This window comes from Papio anubis, chromosome 2, assembly GCF_008728515.1.
Source record: "Papio anubis isolate 15944 chromosome 2, Panubis1.0, whole genome shotgun sequence".
NCBI lineage: Eukaryota > Metazoa > Chordata > Mammalia > Primates > Cercopithecidae > Papio > Papio anubis.
Window position 1 is genome coordinate 49,332,375 of NC_044977.1, and position 21,391 is coordinate 49,353,765.

A 21,391-nucleotide genomic window follows, 5' to 3' on the forward strand; every position below is an offset into this window, starting at 1 on the left:
TGAGTTTATGCTAATTAGGTGACTCTTGGTGGGCCTCTAGATAGCTTCAGGATAGGACTGGTTGCCAGGGGAACCAACCAAGTGATTAGAGTATTAGAACTTTTAGTCCTCCACTCCTCACCCTTGGGGAAGAGAGAGGAACTGGGGACTGACTAAATGATGGGATTTGGAAAGATTCCCTGGTAGTGAATACATAGAGGTGCTGGGAGGGTGTTGTGCCCAGAGAGGACACGAAAGCCTCACACCCCTCCCCAATAGCTTGCCCTATGTATTTATATCATTTCACTGTTCCTGAGTTGTACCCTTTATAATAAACTGGTAAACATAAGTAAAGTGTTTTCCTGAGTTCTATGAGTCTTTCCAGTGAATTAACGAACCTGATGAAGGGGTCGTGGGAACCCCTGAATTTGCAGCCAAGCCAGACAGAAGTGTGGGTGGCCCAAGACTTGTGACTAGCGTCCCAAGTAGCGGCAGTCTTTTAGAACTGAGCCCTTTAACTTGAGATCTGACACTAACTCCAGGTAGATAGTGTCAGAATTGAATGGAAGTGTTGAACACTCAGCATCAGAGAACTGAAGAATTGGTGAATTAGGTATGGTATGGAAAAACCCCCATAGGTAGTAATTCTTGGGATATATTTGTAAAGCTTGATGATACAAATGGATTTGTTGATAGAACCTCCCAACTTACCTTGCTGCACATGTACAAATAGAAAACCCAAAAATGTAAGAAATGCTGTCAAGAATAGTTGCTACTAAAAATAACTGGCATTAATTTTATGCCATCTATATGCCAGGCATTAAGCTCAGCATAAATTATTTGCAGTGTACAAAACTCTGAGAGGCAGATACTGTTCTCAACAGCAGAAGAGACAATTAAATCTCATAAATGTCCCACTATACACAGCAAGTAGCAGAGTTAGGAACTAAAGCTAGTTTTAACACACAAATCCCTGCCAACTTCTACATTACAGCAACCTTTACTTTTTATCATGTAGTGTAAAATTATAAACTTTAACAATTCTTGAAGACGGCATCCTCAAAATATGTTCTTTAAAGACTAGTCTTGAAAAATTCTCTCAAATAATAAAAATAAAGAGAAATCACATGTACTTATCTAGTATTCTACTTGTCTATTTTACACTTTTTTTTTAAGAACTGCCTTTTTTAGCATTATACTCTTGCTGACTGACAAATATTTCTTTTTTTTCCTCCTCCAGTTAATAAGAAACTAAAGTCATCAAGACATTACTTTCTCTTCAGTACCACTATCAGCAATGAGCAAAGAGGTCACTAGAAATCAGAAAATCTTACAACTCAATATATTTGGATAGTTACATTTCCAAGTATTATCTTCAGTGGCAAAATCCTAATTCTTCAATTGTTTTTCATTAGATTTGGCAGCTAATGAGGCTAGGCATGGTGGCTCATGCCAGTAATCCCAGAACTGTGGGAGGCAAAGGCAGGCGGATCATGAGGTCAGGAGATCGAGACCATCCTGGCTAACATGGTGAAATCCAGTCTCCACTAAAAATACAAAAAATTAGCCAGGCGTGGTGGCGGGCGCCTGTAGTCCCAGCTACTCAGGAGGCTGAGGCAGAAGAATGGCGTGAACCCAGGAGGCAGAGGTTGCAGTGAGCCCAGATTGTGCCACGGCACTCCAGGGGGAGGGCGATAGAGTGAGACTCCATCTCAAAAAAAAAAGTTATGGTGGCTAAAGCTGTCACTATTCTGGTCTCATTCATCTAGAAAATTTAGATTATCCGTGTTCTATTAAAACGTAACATCCAAGAATGGATACAACATAGATATAATCTGACAGTCCAAGAACAAAAGGACTATTACTTCTTTTAATCTAGCATTATACATCTGTAAGTATTCACCAATGTTAGCTTTTTTTTAACAGCCAAATCATACAACTTACCTTAGATTATGGGACTTGTCAAATGAAAACAAAACTTTTGAGCCAGATAATTTCTGTTTAAGATTAGGATCTTGCTTGGGTGCGGTGGCTCACATCCCTAATCCCAGCACTTTGGAAGGCCGAAGCAGGTGGAGAGCCTGAGGTCGGGAGTTCGAGACCAGCCTGGCCAACACAGTGAAAACCCATCTCTACTAAAAATGCAAAAATTAGCCAGTTGTGGCAGCATATGCCGGTAATCCCAGCTACTTGGGAGGCTGAGGCAGAAGAATTGCTTGAACCCAGGAGGTGGAGGTTGCAGTGAGCAGAGATCATGGCCACTGCACTCTAGCCTGGGCCTAGGCAACAAAGCAAGACACCATCCCAAAAAAAAAAAAAAAAAAAAAAGAATAGGATCTTACATTTCTATTACACCCACCTTGACACTTTCATACCTCATACGTACTTAAATCATCTTGATTTTCTTTGATGCAACATACTAGATAAACCTCCCAGTTTTAGTATCATTTATAAATTTTTTGGTAAGCATGTTTATCCCATTATTCAAGATCTCGATTCATACAACTTAGCAACAGAATTTACAATCTGTAAATTGTAAGCTCAAAATAAGCAAACCAAGTCAAATGACTAACAAACTGGGAAAATAAATTTGCAACACATATTACAATAAGCTAATTCCATTACATAAACGGCTCCTACAAATTCATAAGAAAAAAAAAACATTAGGATGTTGTTAAACAGGAATTAAAATTTTTAAAAAGGAAAAAGAAAAAAATGCGTAATCAATGAAAAAAGAATCAAAGTCTAACACGGACAGCCAGTTCACAAAAAAAGATAACATGATTTTCATATAGATGAAAAGTTCTTCAACCTCATGCATGAGAGTAACGCAAATGAATCTATGATATGATACCATTTTTTTTTACCTATCAGATTGGCAAAGACCAAAATGTTTGACAACACATCTAATTTGTAAAGATAATGGAGAAACAAGCACTCTCATAGACGGCTGACTGTAAAATAATTCCAACTAAGGTCTTTAGAGAAAATTTCAAAAATATCTGTTAAAAATTTAATTACATCTATCTTTTCTTCTGAGCACCAGTATTCACTGCAGCATTATTTGTAACATCAAAAGTGCTAGCCACAGTTGTTAATCCAACAGCCATTTCTCCCTTCTTCTCCATTAACCAGAATTCACATTTTGTTCAAGATAGTAATGATTGGTTTCAGGCAATATGGCTATCATATTCTCTTTCCCAGAGACACTTGGAGTAAGGGGCAGCAATATAACTCCCAGTGAAATGTAAGGAGACATTACACAGGAAAGTGCATTCAACAGCACAGTCTGCCGACCCCACAGCACCAGCATTACATGGCAGCTTAATAGATACACAAATTCTCAGGCCCTACTCCAAACCTATGGATTTCAGAATCTCTGGAAGTAGATCCCACAAATAGGCAATATGAATAGTATTTTAACAAGCTCCCCAAGTAATATGTACACTAAAGTTCACAAAGCACTGTTTAGGAGACTTCTGGGAATTGTTTTTCTTCCCACATAAAATGACAGCACCTTCCCAGTAAAAAAATGTTTTGCCCTCCATATCCTGTTTTTGAATGCAGTTGGTTATGCTGCTTGGAGCTGAGGCAGCCATGATACAACCACAAGGTGACAGGGAAGCTGAAAAGCCAACATAATGAGGAAAACAAAGGTGAGGGGAAAAAATGTGGGTCCTAAATATTGCTGAGCTACCAAACTAGTGCTGAATTACCTATCTCCTTGCTTCTGTTTATATAAGACAATTAAATATTTTTACAGCTTAAGTCACTGTTAGATTTCCTGGGGCTTTTTAAATTATTATTTCCATTATTTACAACTGAGTGTATCCTAATGATATATATTTTGTCAATGCATGGAATTTTTTTTTTTTTGAAATCCGGAGTCTTGCTCTGTTGCCCAGGTAGGAGTGCAGTGGCACAATCTCGGCTCACGGCAATCTCCACTTTCCGGGTTCAAGCCTCCCGAGCAGCTGGGATTACAGGTGCCCACCATCACACTCAACTAATTTTTGTATTTTTAGTAGAGATGGGGTTTCGCCATGTTGGCCAGGTTGGTCTCAAACTCCTGATCTCAGGTGATCCGTCCACCTCGGCCTCCCAAAGTGCTGGAATAACAGGCATGAGCCACCGCACCCAGCCTATCCTTGGAAATTAATGGAGCTTTAATTCTAGTGGAAATTACACAGCAGATTGGCAACAAGACTAGTTAGTGGTCTCAAGACTAACACTGGTTGTCTTAACACAGTGTGGGCATATGGAAAACCCAAAAGAAAAAAACCACAGTAACACTATGCAGCTGAAAAAAAAAAAAAAACTGACACAAGTTGGCCAGGTGTGGTGACTCATACCCATAATACAGGCACTTTGGGAGGCGGAAATGGGAGGATTGCTTAAGGCCAGGAGTTTGAGATCAACCCGGGCAACATAGCAAGACCCTGTCTCTATGAAAATGTTTTTAAATTACCCAGGCATGGTGGTACACGCCTGTAGTCCCAGCTACTCAGGAGGCTAAGGCGAGAGGATCCCTTGAGCCCAGGAGGTCGAGGCTGCAGTTAGCTATGATCACACGCACCACTATACTCCAGCATAGGTCACAGAGTGACACCATGTCTCTAAAAAATAATAATAATAAAAAGTAAGTTTAAAAATACTGTGTTTTAATTACATATGCTATAAGTAGCACAGGATTAATCCCCGGTCCAAAACGCTAGGAACCAGAAGTGTTTTGGATTTCAGATTTTTTCACATTTTGAAATATTTGGATTATACATACCAGGCAAGCATCCCAAATCCAAGCAGCATTTCTTTGAGTGTTATGTTGGTACCCAAAAGATTTCAGATTTTGAATTTTCAAATTTGGGATGCTCAAACTATATTTGATGAGAAAAAAAAAAGCAAGATATAGAACTGTTTGAACAGTAGACCTCTATTTGAGTTTTTTAAAGGTAATATAAATATGTATGTACATATATACACACATATGTACATAAAGTATCTGGAAGGAGACACAAAAAGAGGTAAAAATGCTTGTTACTAAGGAGAAGTAAGAATCAGGAATCAGGGATTAAAGTGAGACTTTCATTTCTGTGGTTTCAACATCTGTATATTCCTATTCAAAATGAGTTTGAAATAAAAATGTTAAAAACTTCTTTTAGACTCATATTACACACAAGAGAATTCTCAAAGTGGCTCAAAGCTATTATTTCTACAAAGTACCTAAAAATTATTGTTTGCCTACCAGCACCTGGCATAATGCCTTGCCTATAATAGATTCTCAAATGTCTTCTGACTCAATTTACTATGGAATCAATTCCACAAGCTGCCACTTACAGCATCTAAGAATCTCAAAAATAGAGGCTAGAACTGAGCACAGGGGCTCACACCTGTAATCCCAGCACTTTGAGAGGCTGAGGTGGGAGGACTGCTTGAGCCCAGGAGTTCAAGACCAGCATTGTCAACACAGTAACACCCTATCTCTACAAAAAACAAAATAAATAAAGTGTACAGGTAGGTGCAGTGGCTCATGTCCATAATCCCAACACTTTGCAAGGCTGAGGTGGAAGGACTGCGTAAGACTAGGAGTTCAAGACCAGCCTGGGCAACATAGCAAGACCCCATCTCTACAAAAAATACAAAAATTAGCTGGGTATGGTGGCACATACCGTAGTCCTAGCTACTTGGGAGGGTGAGGTGGGAGGATCGCTTGAGCCCAGCAGTTTGAAGTTGCAGTGAGCTATAATTGCACCACTGCACTCCAGCTGAGCAACAGAGCAAGACCCTACCTCTAAAAAAATAAAATAAAATAAAATAAAAGTAGAAAATAAATTTCATATATTTGAAGCTTTCTCTTCATAATCAAAGTCTGTCAGATAATTGCTTAACTCTGTTTTCCTTACTCTCCACAATATTTGAGTACTGTTTTAAGTTGTTGGAAAGGAAAATCAGCTCATAACAACCTTCTTTGAGTTTTCCATAGGCCCATACTGCATTAAGATGACCAATACTAGAAGCAGGCACAGTGGCACATCTGTAGTCGCAGCTACTCAGGATCTAAGGTAGGTGGATCACTTGACCCGAAGTAAGTTCACATCTAGCACAAACAATGGTAAGATTCCACTGCTTTTTTTTTTTTGAGATGGAGTCTCCCTCATTAGCAGGGCTGGTGCAGTGGCGGATCTGCTGCAAGCTCAAGCCTCCGGGCTTCCCAGCATTCTCAGGCCTCCAGCCTCCCGAGTAGCTTCAGGACTTCTGAAACGCCCACCACCACGCCCGGCTGGTTTTTTGTTTTTTGAGGCCGGAGTCTGGCTCATCACCAGGGCTGGAGTGCCGGAAGTGGCCGGATCTCCCGAACTCACACAAACTCGCCTCCCGGGTTCACGCCATTCTCCTGCCTCCCAGCCTCCCGAGTGGCTGGGACTACAGAAGCCCGCCCTTCCGCCCGGCTTAGTTTTTGTATTTTTTAGTAGAGGCAAGGGTTTCACCGTGTTAGCCAGGATGGTCTGATCTCTGACCTGAAGTGATCCAAAGCCGTCCTCCCGGCCCTCCCAAAAGTGCTGGGATTACAGGGCAGGCACTCATGGGGCCTCCACTGTAGGCCCAAAAAAAAAAATTGGCCAGATGGGTGGCTCACATCTGTAATCCCAGCGCTGTGGGGAGGCTGAGGGGCCCGGGAATTGCTGAGGTCAGGGAGTTCAAGACCAGCCTGGCTAACATGAGTGAAACCCATCTCTGCCCCTAAAAATCACATTAAAAAAATAGCCTGGGTGGGAGTGGCGGCCTGCCAATCCAGCTACTCGGGAGGCTAAGGCAGGAGAATTGCTTGAACCCTGGAGGCAGAGGTTGCAATGAGCCAAGATCTTGCCAATGCACGTCAGCCTGGGGGACAGAGCAGGACTCCGTCTCAAAAAAAAAAAAAAAAACCACAAACACACACAAAAAAAGATTACCTATACCAGTGTGAGACCACTAACAAGTCTTGGCCCCAATCTGTTACTTCATTTCCACTAAAACATAAACTCCATTAGGGTAGAAACTTTCATCCACTGTATCTCCAAGACCTACAACAGGGCCAACAAATATGAAAGTACTCAATAAATATTTTTTTACATAAATAAATGAAGAAAAAGACGTCTTCCATAAGCCAAGAATAAGTTACATCTAACCACACCCATCCACTTTGGTTATTTACAGAAGCTCATCTGGCTGAGTATGCTACACAGACTGAATACTTTTACTAAAGACGAATAAATAGGGCTGGTGCCATGGCTCACACCTGTGATCCCAACACTCTGGGAGGCCGGGGCAGGCGGATCATCTGAGGTTGGGAGTTCAAAACCAGCCTGACCAACATGGAGAAACCCTGTCTCTATTAAAAATACAAAAAATTAGCCGGGTGTGATGGCACATGCCTGTAATCCCAGCTACTCGGGAGGCTGAGGCAGGAGAATCGCTTGAACCCAGGAGGAGGGATTGTGGTGAGCCGAGATCACACCATTGCACTCCAGCCGGGGGGACAAGAGTGAGACTCCATATCAAAAAAACAAAAAAAAGTTTAAAATATCATTGGTCCTTAAAGTCATACATTCATTCTTTTGATAATTGCTATGTTGAACACAACCTGCTAACTGCTTTACAATGATTTAAGTAAGCACTAATGATTTGAACCCAGGTTTAATGCCTGGCTCAAAAAAAAAAAAAAAAAAGAATAAATAGAAGTGTGAAGAGGTCCTCACAAGCCCCACTGACAGAACAAAAACTATATTTGAACAAAGACTATATTTAAAGTGTCTTTCAGCCCTATAACCTAAGAAAGAAGAGTAGCTGACAGCCAATTATCTCCTAGCCAATCCTTACATTTTTTCTTTTTCATAATAATTGCTAAGGACAATTTTAAAATCCTGAAGGCATGAATCAAAAATTAAGGAGCCAGGTTCAGTAGCTCATGCCTATAATCTCAGTATTTTAGAAGGCTGAGGCAGGAGGATTGCTTGAAGCCAAGAGTTTGAGACCAGCCTGGGCAACATATGGAGACCTCATCTCTACAGAAAAATAAATAAATAAAATTTCAAAAAAAAAAAAAAAAAACCCTGAAGAGCCGGGTGCTGTGGCTCCCACCTGTAATCCCAGCACTTTGAGAGGCCGAGGTGGACGGATCACGAGGTCAGGAGATCGAGACTATCCTGGCTAACACAGTGAAACCCTGTCTCTACCAAAAATACAAAAAAAAATTAGTCGAGCATGGTGGCAGGTGCCTGTAGTCCCAGCTACTCGGGAGGCTGAGGCAGGAGAACGGCATGAACCTGGGAGGCGGAGCTTGCAGTGAGCCGAGATCACGCCACTGCACTCCAGCCTGGGCAACAGAGCGAGACTCCGTCTCAAAAAAAATAAATAAATAAACCCTGAAGATCTCCTCAAAGTAAATTTTCCAATATTACTTCAAATGAATAATTAATCAAGACAGTTGTTAATAATACTACTTAAATATCTTAAATCTTCTCCTGCCAAGAACATCTACCCAGAGTTACAGATTTTTATCTGAGTACTCAGTCTCACCAGGGTTTAGGAAATGTTTTGCTTTGGAAAGACAACATCTCCAATCAGACTTTAACCTCCAACTGCTCCATTAAAACTACTCTTTATCAAGGTTACCAATAACTGCCACATTGTTAAATAGTTAATTCTCAGCCCTCATCTCAATTGTAGTATTTGACACAGTTGATCACTCCCTATTCCTTGAAACACTTTCCTCATTAGAATCCAGGATACCCTCTAACCTAGTTTTCATTTTACCTCTCCGGCTACTGCTACTAAATCTTCTTTGATGTTTCCTTCTCATCTTCCCGACCTCTAAACTCTGGAAATTAAGTTCTTCAACTGCTTCTTACTTCCATCTCTACTCACCTAATTGGAGATCTCATCCAGCTTTCTGGATTTAAATATAATCTATTTTAACAATACCCAGAGGTATATGTCCAGCAGATCCTTCTCTCTTGAATTCCAGATTCATAAACCCAACTGTTTACTCAACATCTCTAAGTGTTTTTTTTGTTTTTTGGGTTTTTTTGAGACAGTCTCACTCTGTGACCCAGGCTGAAGTGCAGTGGTGCAATCTCGGCTCATTGCAACCTCCACCTCCCAGGTTCAAGCGATTCTCCTGCCTCAGCCTCCCGAGTAGCTGGGAATACTACAGGTGTGCCACCACGCCCAGCTAATTTTTTGTATTTTTAATTGAGATGGGATTTCACTGTGTTAGCCAGGGTGGTCTTGATCTCCTGATCTCATGATCCGCCCGCCTTGGCTTCCCAAAGTGCTGGGATTACAGGCGTGGGCCACCACGCCCAGCCTTTTTTTTTTTTTTTTTTTTTCTGAGCCAGAGTTTCGCTCTTTTAGCCCAGGCTGGAGTGCCATGGCACAATCTCGGCTCACTGCAACCTCCACCTCCCAGGTTCAAGTGATTCTCCTGCCTCAGCCTCCCAAGTAGCTGGGATCACAGGCGCCTGCCACCATGTCCAGGTAATTTTTGTACTTTTTTTTTTTTTTAGTAGAGATGGGGGTTTCACCACATTGGCCAGGCTGGTCTTGAACTCCTGACCTCAGGTGATCTGCCCGCCTCCCAAAGCACTGGGATTACAGGCGTGAGCCATGCGCCTGGCTAACATCTCTAAGTCTTAATAGGCATCTTTAATTTATGTCTAAAACTGAGCTTCTGTTACTTCTGTAAACTTGTTCCTCTTTGTCTTCTCCATTTCAATAAATGACAACTGCATCCTTCCAGAAACTCAATACAAAAATCTTAACTCTTTCCTTTCTTTCACAGCACATATCCCATCTATCAGCAAAACCTGCTAACTCTACTTGAAAAATATATCCAGAATTAGATCACGTGTAACCAGTCACTGCTACTCTCTAGCACAAACCACATTTTCTCTCACCTTGATTACAGTAATAGGCTCCAAACTAGTATTTCTGCTTTTGTCCTTGCCCAATCTACCACTATCTACTCAGCAGCCAGAGAAATGAAAATGTCAAAATATAAATCAGATCATGTCACCCTGGCCAAATACTCCAAAGACTTCCTATTTTGCTAAGTGTAAACACTAAAGGCCTACAAAGACCACCAGCAGTAGCAGCACCTGGGAGCTTGTTAGAAATAGGCCCTACTCCAGACCTACAAAATTAGAGTCTAAATTTTAATAGGAACCCCCAAGGTAATTCAAGTGCACATTGAAGTTTGAAAAGCACTTCCATAAAGCACCACAAAATAAGGACCCACCTCACCATTCCTCAGGCAAGCTTCTGTCTCAGGACATGTACGCTGTGATTCACTATGCCTAGAATGCTCTTCTCATACATATGCATGGCTCACTCCTTCACCTCTTTCAAGCCCTTACTCAAATGTCACCTTCTGTGTGAAGCCATCTGTGAACACTCAACCCCTTCCCCTCAATACACTCTATTCCTGCTTTCCTTTTACTTTTCTCTTTAGAATTTGTCATCACAAACTTAAAAATGGCATTTATGCATTATTTATTTATTTCAGGCCAGGCATGGTGGCTCATGCCTGTAATCCCTGCATTTTGGGAGGCCGAGGTGGAAGGATCACTTGAGCCCAAGAGTTCGAGACCAGCATGGGAAACACAGTGAGACCCCCATCTCTACAAAAAATAAAAATATTAGCTGATCACAGTGGCATACGCCTGCAGTCCCAGCTACTTGAGACACTGATGTGAGGGACTGTTTGTGCCCAGGAATGTGAGATTGCTGTGAGCTATGACTGCAACCTTGCACTTCAGTCTGGGCAAAAGAGCAAGACGTTGTCTCAAAAAAAAAAATTTTTTTTCAGAAAGAAAAATTGAGTCTTTAAGTGAAAACAACAGATATACCTATAACTATCTACAATGCCATAACAATCCTTGACATTGATAAAAATCTTTCAACTTTTCTCATCTGATTCTCAATAACCCCATGAGCTGTGTAAAGCAAGTAATGATAAGCCCGTTTTAAAGGTGAGAAAATAAACATACTTCAACTCTCAAAGCATAGAAGTAATAATGTCAAACCTGGGACTGAAGTCTCAATTTTTAGTTCAAAACTCTACAATATCACACCTCCTCTTGCCAATGAAACTGAACCAGACTATGAAATCATATAGCCAAAATGTTATGCTAAGGGTACTAAGCTTTCCTAAACCATCCAGTGTCTATGCAGAATGAGAACAAATTCAGTTCACCCAAGTCACAATTTCAATTTGAGAAATAAGAATGCAAGCTACAGCTGGGCACAGTGGCTCACACCTATAATCCCAGCACTTTGGGAAGCTAGGGTGAGGGAATCACTTGAGCCCAGAGTTTGAGACCAGCCTGGGCAATACAGCAAGACGCTGTCTCTATTATAAAAAATAAAAATAAAAAATTTAATTAAAAAAAATTCCAGCTGCTCCCTGTTACTTGTAAGTCTAATCCCGTGTCCTAATAACATTCAGGAAGAATGTAGGAAATGAGCTGTTTCATTATATACATTAAGAAAATTCTTGTTGAGTTACAGTTGCTAGGAAAAAAGAGAAAATGGGAGAAAGGAAGATGGAACAAGTAAACGAATGAGAACTGAGTTCTAGAAACGAAAGTATAATTATTTTATACTGTTTTGAGTGCCCGGGTGATGTCATTTTGCAGTAGAAGAAAAAAAGACATACCTCCTCAAAATCCCAGCAATAGCTTCCCTTTCTTTGCATAGGTGAGGATGAACAGTTGTAATCCAAAAGGTTTCCCAAAAAGTTATTTTTAAAAAAGACATAGAAACAGAAGATCCATATGAAAAACAGATCCAATCTGGGAGGATGGACACTGTGTCTTCTAAATCTTGTGACCAAGGGCAACTGCTCACCGAGCGTCAGCATCTGAAGAAAGTGCTAACTGTGGATGTGTCTTCTCCAGAGATTAATACCTGCTGGGACAGAAGAGCAAGAAACGGAGAAAGAACTACTGAATGCAAATGACTGTCGGACAAACAATGACAGGCTGAGCATCCCAACTTTGAAAGGCCAAAACCCAAAATGCCCCAAAATCTGAAAACTTTTCGAGTCCCAACATGATGCTCAAAAGAAACACTCATTGGAGCATTTCAGAGTTCAGACTTTCCAACTAGGGATGCTCAACTGATAAGTATAACACAAATATTATGAAATCTGAAAAAATCTGAAATACTTCTGGTCTGAAGTATATCAGTTCTCAGGCTGCAATTTTTTTTTATTTTTTTTTTTGGAGACAGAGTTTTGCTCTTGTTGCCCAGGCTGGAGTGCAATGGCGCAATCTTGGCTCACTGCAAACTCCACCTCCCAGGTTCAAGTGATTCTCCTGTCTCACCCTCCCATGTAGCTGGGATAACAGGCGCTTACCACCATGCCAGGCTAATTTTTGTATTTTTAGTAGAGACTAGGTTTCATTCACCATGTTGGCCAGGCTGGTCTTGATCTCCTGACCTCATGATCCCCCCACCTCGGCCTCCCAAAGGGCTGGGATTACAGGCATGAGCCACCGCACTCAGCCTAAAATTTTTTACATTAACATTAGCGAAGAAAAAGTGATCACATGGAGGTAACACCAGTGACCACGCCCAGCTGCCACTGAGTTATCAATGACAGCAGTAAGCAAAAGTACACTTCGGCAGGTAATCCAGCTCTCTCTCTGATAATAGTAAAGAAAATATTAAAATCTATTTCAAGTTTTTTGTAGCAAAATGATGGTCACATCACACAACCAATCATAGATAAAGATTTGTCTGTAGTCTGCCAAACAGAGCAACCATTCTGGCAACTTATAAAACAAATATTGTAGAACTACTAATGCAGATGTCCACTCTCAGCAGAAAATGTAGAATAATCATATAAAAAAATGTAGGTTTTGGCAGAGAAACTAAAAGTTAACATGAAAACAAAGTGATATAAATGTTAATATGACATATAGGGTGGTTTGTATACCCTTTTTAGCTAACATAAAGAACAAGAAATCTGTTACATTTTGGCAACAAATTAAGGCAGTATTGATACCTGCTACATCACTGCATTTCTATCAAACCACAAATTATAGAATATATAAAATGAAATACATTGGATGGAACTAGCAGTAGTCAAGACACAGAAGAAGGAAAGATGAGTAAATGTAAAGACACATCAATAAAAACCATCCAAAATGAAACCCAAAATATAAGACCAAAGAAAAACAGCAGAGCATCAGTAAGGTATGGGACAACTTCAAGAAACCTAGTAATATATATGTGATTGGAATCCAAGGAGGGATGTGTGAATATTTGGAGAAATAATAGCCAAAAATGTTCCAAACTGATGAAAAGTATAAACTCATAAACTCAAAAAGCTTAACAACAAGAGCAAAAAACTCAAAGAAAGTTTTATTCCACCAGGGAACAACAAAATCAAATTCCTAGAAACCAGACATAAAGAAAAATCTTAAAAGGAGCCAGAGGAATATGGAACGAGAGAAAACATTTACAGATCATCTATCATCCAGAATATACAGAGACCTCTTAAAACTCAAAACAAAAAACAACCTGATAAAACTGGGCAAAGGATATTTCTCTAAAGGAGATACATGAATGGCTGATAAACACATAAAAAGATGCTCAATATCATAAATCATTAGGGAAATGCAAATCAAAACTACAATCAGATACCACTCACACCCATTAGGATAGCTATGATTAAAAAAAAAAAAACAGAAAATGACAAGTGCTGGCAAGGATATGGAGAAAGTGGGACCCTTGTGCACTGTTGATAGAAATGTACAATGGTGGCCGGGCGCGGTGGCTCAAGCCTGTAATCCCAGCACTTTGGGAGGCCGAGACGGGCGGATCACGAGGTCAGGAGATCGAGACCATCCTGGCTAACACGGTGAAACCCCGTCTCTACTAAAAAAATACAAAAAACTAGCCGGGCGAGGTGGCGGGCGCCTGTAGTCCCAGCTACTCGGGAGGCTGAGGCAGAAGAATGGCGTGAACCCGGGAGGCGGAGCTTGCAGAGACCGGGGACCCGACCCCAGCCCGGGGGACAGAGCGAGACCCCGTCTCCAAAAAAAAAAAAAAAAAAAGAAATGTACAATGGTACAGCCACTGGGGAAAACAGTATGGAAGTACCTAAAAAAATGAAAAATAGAATTACCATATGATCCAGCAATTTCGTTTCTGGGTTTATAGAAAAAAGATTTAAAGTGGGGGTCTGTAAGAGATATCTGTACAGTCATGTTCACAGCAGCATTACTCATGATAGCCAAAAAGTGGAACCAACCCAAGTGTCATATATGGATAAGCAAAATGTGGTACATCATACACAATACAATACTATGCAATCTTAAAAAGGAAGAACATTCTGAAAAATACTATGACATGGATGAACCTTCAGGACATTATATTAAGTGACAGGAGACAATCACAAAAAGACAAGTACTGTATGATTCCACTTATATGAGTTACTAGGGTAGTCAAATTCAAAGACAGTAGAATAGTGGCTTCCAGAGGTTGGGGGAGGGGGTCTGGGGAGTTAGTGTTTAAAAGAGTTTCCGTTTGCAAGATGAAAGGAGTAATGGAGATGGATGATAGTGATGGTTGTACAACATTATGAATGTATTTAACATTACTGAACAACACACTTAAAAATTGTTAAAATCAGCCAGGCGCGGTGGCTTATGCCTGTAATCCCAGCACTTTGGGAGGCCAAGGTGGGCGGATCACCTGAGGTCAGGAGTTCGAGACCAGCCTGGCCAACATGGTGAAACCTTGTCTCTACTAAAAATTTAAAAAAAAAAAAAAAATTAGCCAGGCATGGTGGCACACGCCTGTAATCCCAGCTACTTGGGAGGCTGAGGAGAATCGCTTGAACCTGGGAGGTGGACGCTGCAGTGAGCTGAGATCGCACCACTGCACTCCACCCTGGGTGACAAAGTGAGACAATCAATCAATCAATCAATCAATAAGGTTAAAATGGGCCAGGTGTGTTGGCTCATGCCTGTAATCATAGCACTTTGGGAGACCAACATGGGAGGACTGTTTGAGCCCAGGAGTTTGAGATCAGTCTGGGCAACATGGTGAGGCCCCATTTCTACAAAAAATTGTAAAAATTTGCCAGGAAATTTTTGCCAGGAAATTGCATCTGTGGTCCCAGCTATTCAGGAGGCTGAGGTGGAAGGATCACTTGAACCTAGGAGGTCAAGGCTGCAATAATCCATGTTCACACCATTGCGCTCCAGCCTGGGTGACACAGCAAGACCCTATCTCAAACACAAAGAAACAAAAAATGGTTAAAATGGTAAATTTTTAATTATATGTATTTTACCATATTAAAAAATATATTTTTTGGGCTCGGAGCGGTGGCTCACACTTGTAATCCCAACACTTTGGGAAGCCAAGAGGGATCAATCACTTGAGGCCAGGAGTTCAAGATGAGCCTGGCCAACATGGTTTCACCAATATGGTGAAACAACATGGTGAAACCTCACTTCTATTTTATTTTATTTTAGAAATAAAAAAAAAAATTAGAGAAAGAAAAAATATATTTTTTGAAAGAAAAATAAAAGCAGCCAGAAGGAAACAACCACACATTAAATACAGAAAAAATAAACCCAATGAAAGCAGATTTCTCATTGGAAACAATGCAGGCCAGAAGATGGTGAAACAGCATCATAAAGAAAACGTCAACAGTAATTACATATCCTTTGAAAATAGTTTCTAAAACTAAAAACAGAGTCTTCAGATAACCAAATACTAAAAGGATTCATTATCAGCAAATGTACACTACAAGAAACATCAGAAATCCTTCAATCAGAAGGAAAATCATACCACACAGAAACCTAGACCTATACAAAAGAACAAAGAGCACCAAAAAAAGGTAATATATATGAATAAACAAACTATAGATGCATACTGGACAAAGACTTTTATAATAGTATGAGCAGAATCATTTACATTATTAAAGAAAAAAACGGTATCAAGAATTTTCAGGCTGGGCGTGGTGGCTTACACCTGTAATCCCAGTACTTTGGGAGGGTGAGACAAGAGGATCGCTTGAGCCCAGGAATAGGAGATTAGCCTAGGCAACATAGTGCGAACCTATTTCTTTTTTTTTTTTTGAGGCGGAGTCTTGCTCTGTCGCCCAGGCTGGAGTGCAAGTGGCCGATCTCGGCTCACTGCAAGCCTCGGCCCGGTTCACGCATTCTCCTGCCTCAGCCTTCCCGAGAAGCTGGGACTACAGGCTCACACCTCGGCCCAGCTAGTTTTTGTATTTTTTAGTAGAGACGGGTTTCACTGTGTTAGCCAGGATGGTCTCATCTCCTGGATCTTCGCGGATCCCGCCTGCCTCCGCCTCCCAAAGTGCTGGGATTACAGGCTTGAGCCACCGCGCCCGGCCAGTGCGAACCTATTTCTACAAAATAAAATAAAAAAAGAATTTATACGTATCTTCCAACATGCTTGTCTTCCACAAACTTCAAAGTACCCTGATTATTAGAACTCAGTTCCCATTACACTTTCCTATAAATCAGTCAATATTATTTCTTTATAAAATGAAGCTCTCAAGTACAATCTATTTGTCTGATAACAGAGTCTTTTGAAGAAATAAAATTAAAACTAAAATCTCCTTGTTTCCAGCTTAGTATTCTACTACACAAACAGTGGTTTTCAAACACTTTGAAGGGCTTGCCTACAGAGAAATTTTTTTTGAGATAAAAAAAATGGTGGTCAATATATAATTTATCTATTTTTTTCACTGTCTCAATGGAACCCAAAAGTCATTTACAAATAAGCTACAGCAGGCCAGGCATAGTGGCTCATACCTGTAATCCTAGCACTTTGGGAGGCTGAGGCAGGCAGATTGCTTGAGCACAGGATTCAAAACCAGCCTGGGCAACACGGCAAAACCCATCTCTACAAAAAATGCAAAAATTAGCCAGATATGGTGGGACACACCTGTAGTCCCGGCTACTCGGGGAGCTAAGGCAGGAGGATCGCTTGAACCCGGGAGGTCCAGACCACAGTGAGCTTTGACTGCACCACTGCACTCCAGCCTGGGCGACAAAGTCAGACTCTGTTTCTAAATAAATAAATAAATAAGCTACAGCAAAGAATGTTCCTTGTTTTCTTTTTTTTTTTTTTTTTTTGAGACTGAGTCTCGCTCTGTCGCCCAGGCTGGAGTGCTGTGGCTGATCTCAGCTCACTGCAAGCTCCGCCTCCCGGGTTCCCGCCATTCTCCTGCCTCAGCCTCCCGAGTAGCTGGGACTACAGGCGCCCGCCACCTCGCCCGGCTAGGTTTTTTTTTGTATTTTTTAATAGAGACGGAGTTTCACCGTGTTAGCCAGGATGGTCTCGATCTCCTGACCTCGTGATCCGCCCGTCTCGGCCTCCCAAAGTGCTGGGATTACAGGCTTGAGCCACCGTGCCCGGCCCCTTGTTTTCAAGAAATCTGAAAAACAACAGGTTTCAATGAATTGGTCAGGTTGCCCCAAACTGGCAAAAGAAGAAAACTTTTGCCAAGTCTTCCTGAAGAAAGTGAATTTGTCAAAGCAAAGGTGTCAAAGCAATCGCTGCAAAACAAAGCTTTGGGGTCAGGTGTTGAAGTAGAAAAACGATCACCTGAGGTCAGGAGTTCAAGACCGGCCTGGCCAACATGATGAAACCCTGTCTCTACAAAAATTAACCAGGCATGATGGCGGGTGCCTGTAATCCCAGCTACTTGGGAGGCTGAGGCAGGAGAATTGCTTGAACCCAGGAAGCGGAGGTCGCAGTGAGCTGAGATCACACCATTGCACTCCAGCTTGGGTGAGACAGACAGACTATGTCTCAAAAAAAAGAAAAAGGGAAAACAATATTTGATGCTATTCCATTATACTTCAAACCTGAGGGAATGTGGTTAGTAAGAATAAAATCTCTGTAACATCACTGGTGCCAAATAGATTACAGAATGGGAATTCTGCCTACTATCCCTCTGAATACATAATGGACTTTCTTTTGTTTGTTTGTTTTTTGTGTTTGTTTATTTATTGAGACAGAGTCTCACTCTGTCATCAGGCTGGAGTGCAGTGGCACAATCTCAGCTCACTGCAACCTCCGCCTCCTGGGTTCAAGCAATTCCCCTGCCTTAGCCTCCCGAGTAGCTGGGATTACAGGCACCCACCACCACGCCCAGCGAATTTTTGTATTTTTAGTAGAGATGGGGTTTCACCATGTTGGCCAGGATGGTCTCGATCTCTTGACTTCGTGATCCACCCACCTCAGCCTCCCAGGCTGATTACAGGCATGAGCCACTGTGCCTGGCCTGAATACAAAATGTTAAACGCAATTCATACACTCGGAGACTGCCTGAGACCACTAGTAGACCTCATAACCCAACTGCACAGTGAGAGACCACTTGCTGCTCTCAGACAGGTAACTGAATGGTTCACATAACTCAGGATGTTCTTCTGACAGAATTCTAGAGGAAGGCTACCTACTGTTACCCTGTCTGGACCAAAATTCTTTATTCTATAAAGACAACAAGAAAATTATGTGATTTCAGTATTCACTAAGGAATACCATATTCCAGGAGAAAGTAGCATTCTTTCAGCTCTTTATCCAAAGTCAAGCCACTGGGTAACTTTCTGCTTTATATGATAATAAACTTAACAAAAGAAATACAGTGGTTACATACATACTCAAGAGAATAGAAAACATATGCTCAAACAAAAGCTTATACAAGAATATTCAAGGCAGCATTATTCATAATAGCAAAAAAGTGGCATTATTCAAAACAGCCTACTGATGAACAGGTACACAAAATGTGGTATATTCACACAATAGAATATTACTATGCCATAAGAAAGGAATACTTGCTACAACATGGATGAATAAAAACACTGTGAAGTGAAAGAAGCTAAAAACAAAAGGGCAGGCCGGGTGCAATGGCTCACGCCTGTAATCCCTGCACTTTGGGAGGCTAAGGCGGACGGATCACTTGAGGTCAGGAGTTCAAGACCAGCCTGGCCAACATGGTGAAACCGTTTCTACTAAAAAAAAATTTTTAAATTAGCCAGGTGTGGTGTGTGCACCCGTAATCCCAGCTACTCGGGAGGCTGAGGTGGGAGAATCCTGGGAACCCGGGAGGCAGAGGTTGCAGTGAGCCGAGATCACGCCACTGCACTCCAGCCTGGGAGACAGAGTGAGACTCCATCTCAAATAAAATAAAATAAAATAAAATAAAAAATAAAATAAAATAAAATTAAATAAATAAAATAAAATAAAATAAAATAAAATAAAAACACAAAAGGCCAGGTATTATATGATTCCATTTATGTGAAATGTTTAGAATAGGCAAACCCATAGGACAAAAATCAGACTGTGGTTGCCAGGAAACAAAGAGATGGACTGCTTAATAGGTATGGGGTTTCTTTTCGGGGTGAAAATGTTCTAGAGTTTGACAGCAGTGGTGGTTGCACGTTACACTGTGAATGAAGTAAAAGCCACTGAACTGTACATTTAAAATGGTTAACTACATATTTCAAATCATAAATTGTATGTTATGGGAATTTTACTTCAGGAAAAAAAAAATACTGGGCTGGGCGCGGTGGCTCATGCCTGTAATCCCAGCACTTTGGGAGGCTGAGGAGAGCGGATCATGAGGTCAAGAGATCAAGACCGCCCTGGCCAACATGGAGGAATCCCATCTCTATTAAAAATACAAAAATTAGCTGGGCATGGTGGCACGCACCTGTAGTCCCAGCTACTCAGGAGGTTGAGGCAGAAGAATCACTTGAACCTGAGAGGTGGAGGTTGCAGTGAGCCAAGATTGCGCCACTGCACTCCAGCCTGGCGACAGAGCGAGACTCCATCTCTCCAAAAAAAAAAAAAAAAAATTCTAAATGTTAGTTATCTTGTACCTGTATCTCCCACTAGTTAACAAAATACTGTGAGCATTAAAAAAAAGACCACTCAAAAACACTTTTTAAAATATTACATATTGACATTCTAAGAAAGGCAAAACTATAGAGACAGTTAAAAGATCAGTGAGGTTGCCAAAGGCTGGTGTGAGGAAGCAAATCGGTGAGACAGAAACTTTCTAGAGCTGTGGAACTAATCTGCAGGATACTGTAATGTTAAATATAAAATACTAGAAGTCTGTCAAAACCCAGAGAAATTTATATCACAAAGAATAAACTTTAATGTGTGCAAATTATCAAATAATTAGGAGATAAAGGTATCTCAGCAAAAAATGCAGACTGTGACAAAAATCTAAATCTATTACAAACATATGAGACGACTTCAGGAAGTCAGTAGGGAAAGCTGCTAACCTAAAAAACATTAGAAATGACTGCTATCGGCTGGGCGCGGTGGCTCAAGCCTGTAATCCCAGCACTTTGGGAGGCCGAGACGGGCGGATCACGAGGTCAGGAGATCGAGACCATCCTGGCTAACACGGTGAAACCCTGTCTCTACTAAAAAATACAAAAAACTAGCCAGGCGAGGTGGCGGGCGCCTGTAGTCCCAGCTACTTGGGAGACTGAGGCAGGAGAATGGTGTGAACCCGGGAGGTGGAGCTTGCAGTGAGCTGAGATCAGCCACTGCACTCCAGCCTGGGCGACAGAGCGAGACTCTGTCTCAAAAAAAAAAAAAGAAAGAAAGAAATGACTGCTATCTATAAAACTAAAGGCAAAAAGAACTATCCATGAGTTTCTAGTTGATAAACTAGTTTCCCACAGGTATACAGATTAACAGTTCTGAAACCACTATACATGTATGCTGGAATTGAATAATCAATTCTGGCAGATGGTGGGAGGCAGGTTTTTCACTGGTGAAGCAGGAGGTTACATATAAGCAAGGTAAGGTTAGAATAACACATGTGGTAATGAATTAGAGTTGGACACATCATGAAGTCATGTTTAGCTTAATAAAGATAGTTACATATAGAAATATATATAGATATGTGCATATACACAGGTTAATATGTATACATATATTTCCTTCCTCTGTCAACTGAGAGGGCCTAGAAGCAACAACACTTCAGTACCAACAAGCACACCTATCACCCAGATCTTGGTTTGTAACACCATTCTTCAATAAAAAGTACCAGGGCTCCTTGAGAACTGTTTACAGGACTGGAGCAGAAAATATACAAGATGAACCTTAGAGCATCTTACGTTGCCAGAAAGTAAGAAAGTACACATACAATCATGGAGGTATGTCAAAGAGAAAGGATACAGGAACCAACTTAAAGAGCTCCCAATGGCCAAAGCTGAAACCATTTAGCAATGAAATTTAAGTAGATACGCCACCCGTAAGGAGGTAGAACATAACTCATCACCACTAAGTGTAGGCTGTACATAGTGACGATTTTCCAGAGTATAGTAGGAAAGAGAAGAAGAAAGAGTAACTTCGCAGA

General features: G+C 41.1%; 1 protein-coding gene across 12 annotated transcripts in view; it reads right to left on the reverse strand.

The window, feature by feature from the left end:
• The window catches only part of TMCC1 (transmembrane and coiled-coil domain family 1), a 254,433-nt gene that overhangs the window by 226,101 nt on the left and 6,941 nt on the right, over positions 1–21,391 (reverse strand). For 7 of the 12 annotated variants that reach the window (XM_031663096.1, XM_031663098.1, XM_031663093.1 and 4 more), the window contains one exon: positions 11,675–11,925. The exons of 2 other annotated variants lie outside the window; for them this stretch is intronic. The gene's annotated coding sequence lies outside the window, so the exon portion shown is untranslated. Of the gene's footprint in view, positions 1–4,756; positions 4,854–11,674; positions 11,929–21,391 lie in introns of all 12 variants that reach the window. 3 more of the 12 variants (XM_021922683.2, XM_031663094.1, XM_031663102.1) reach the window with 2 other exon arrangements.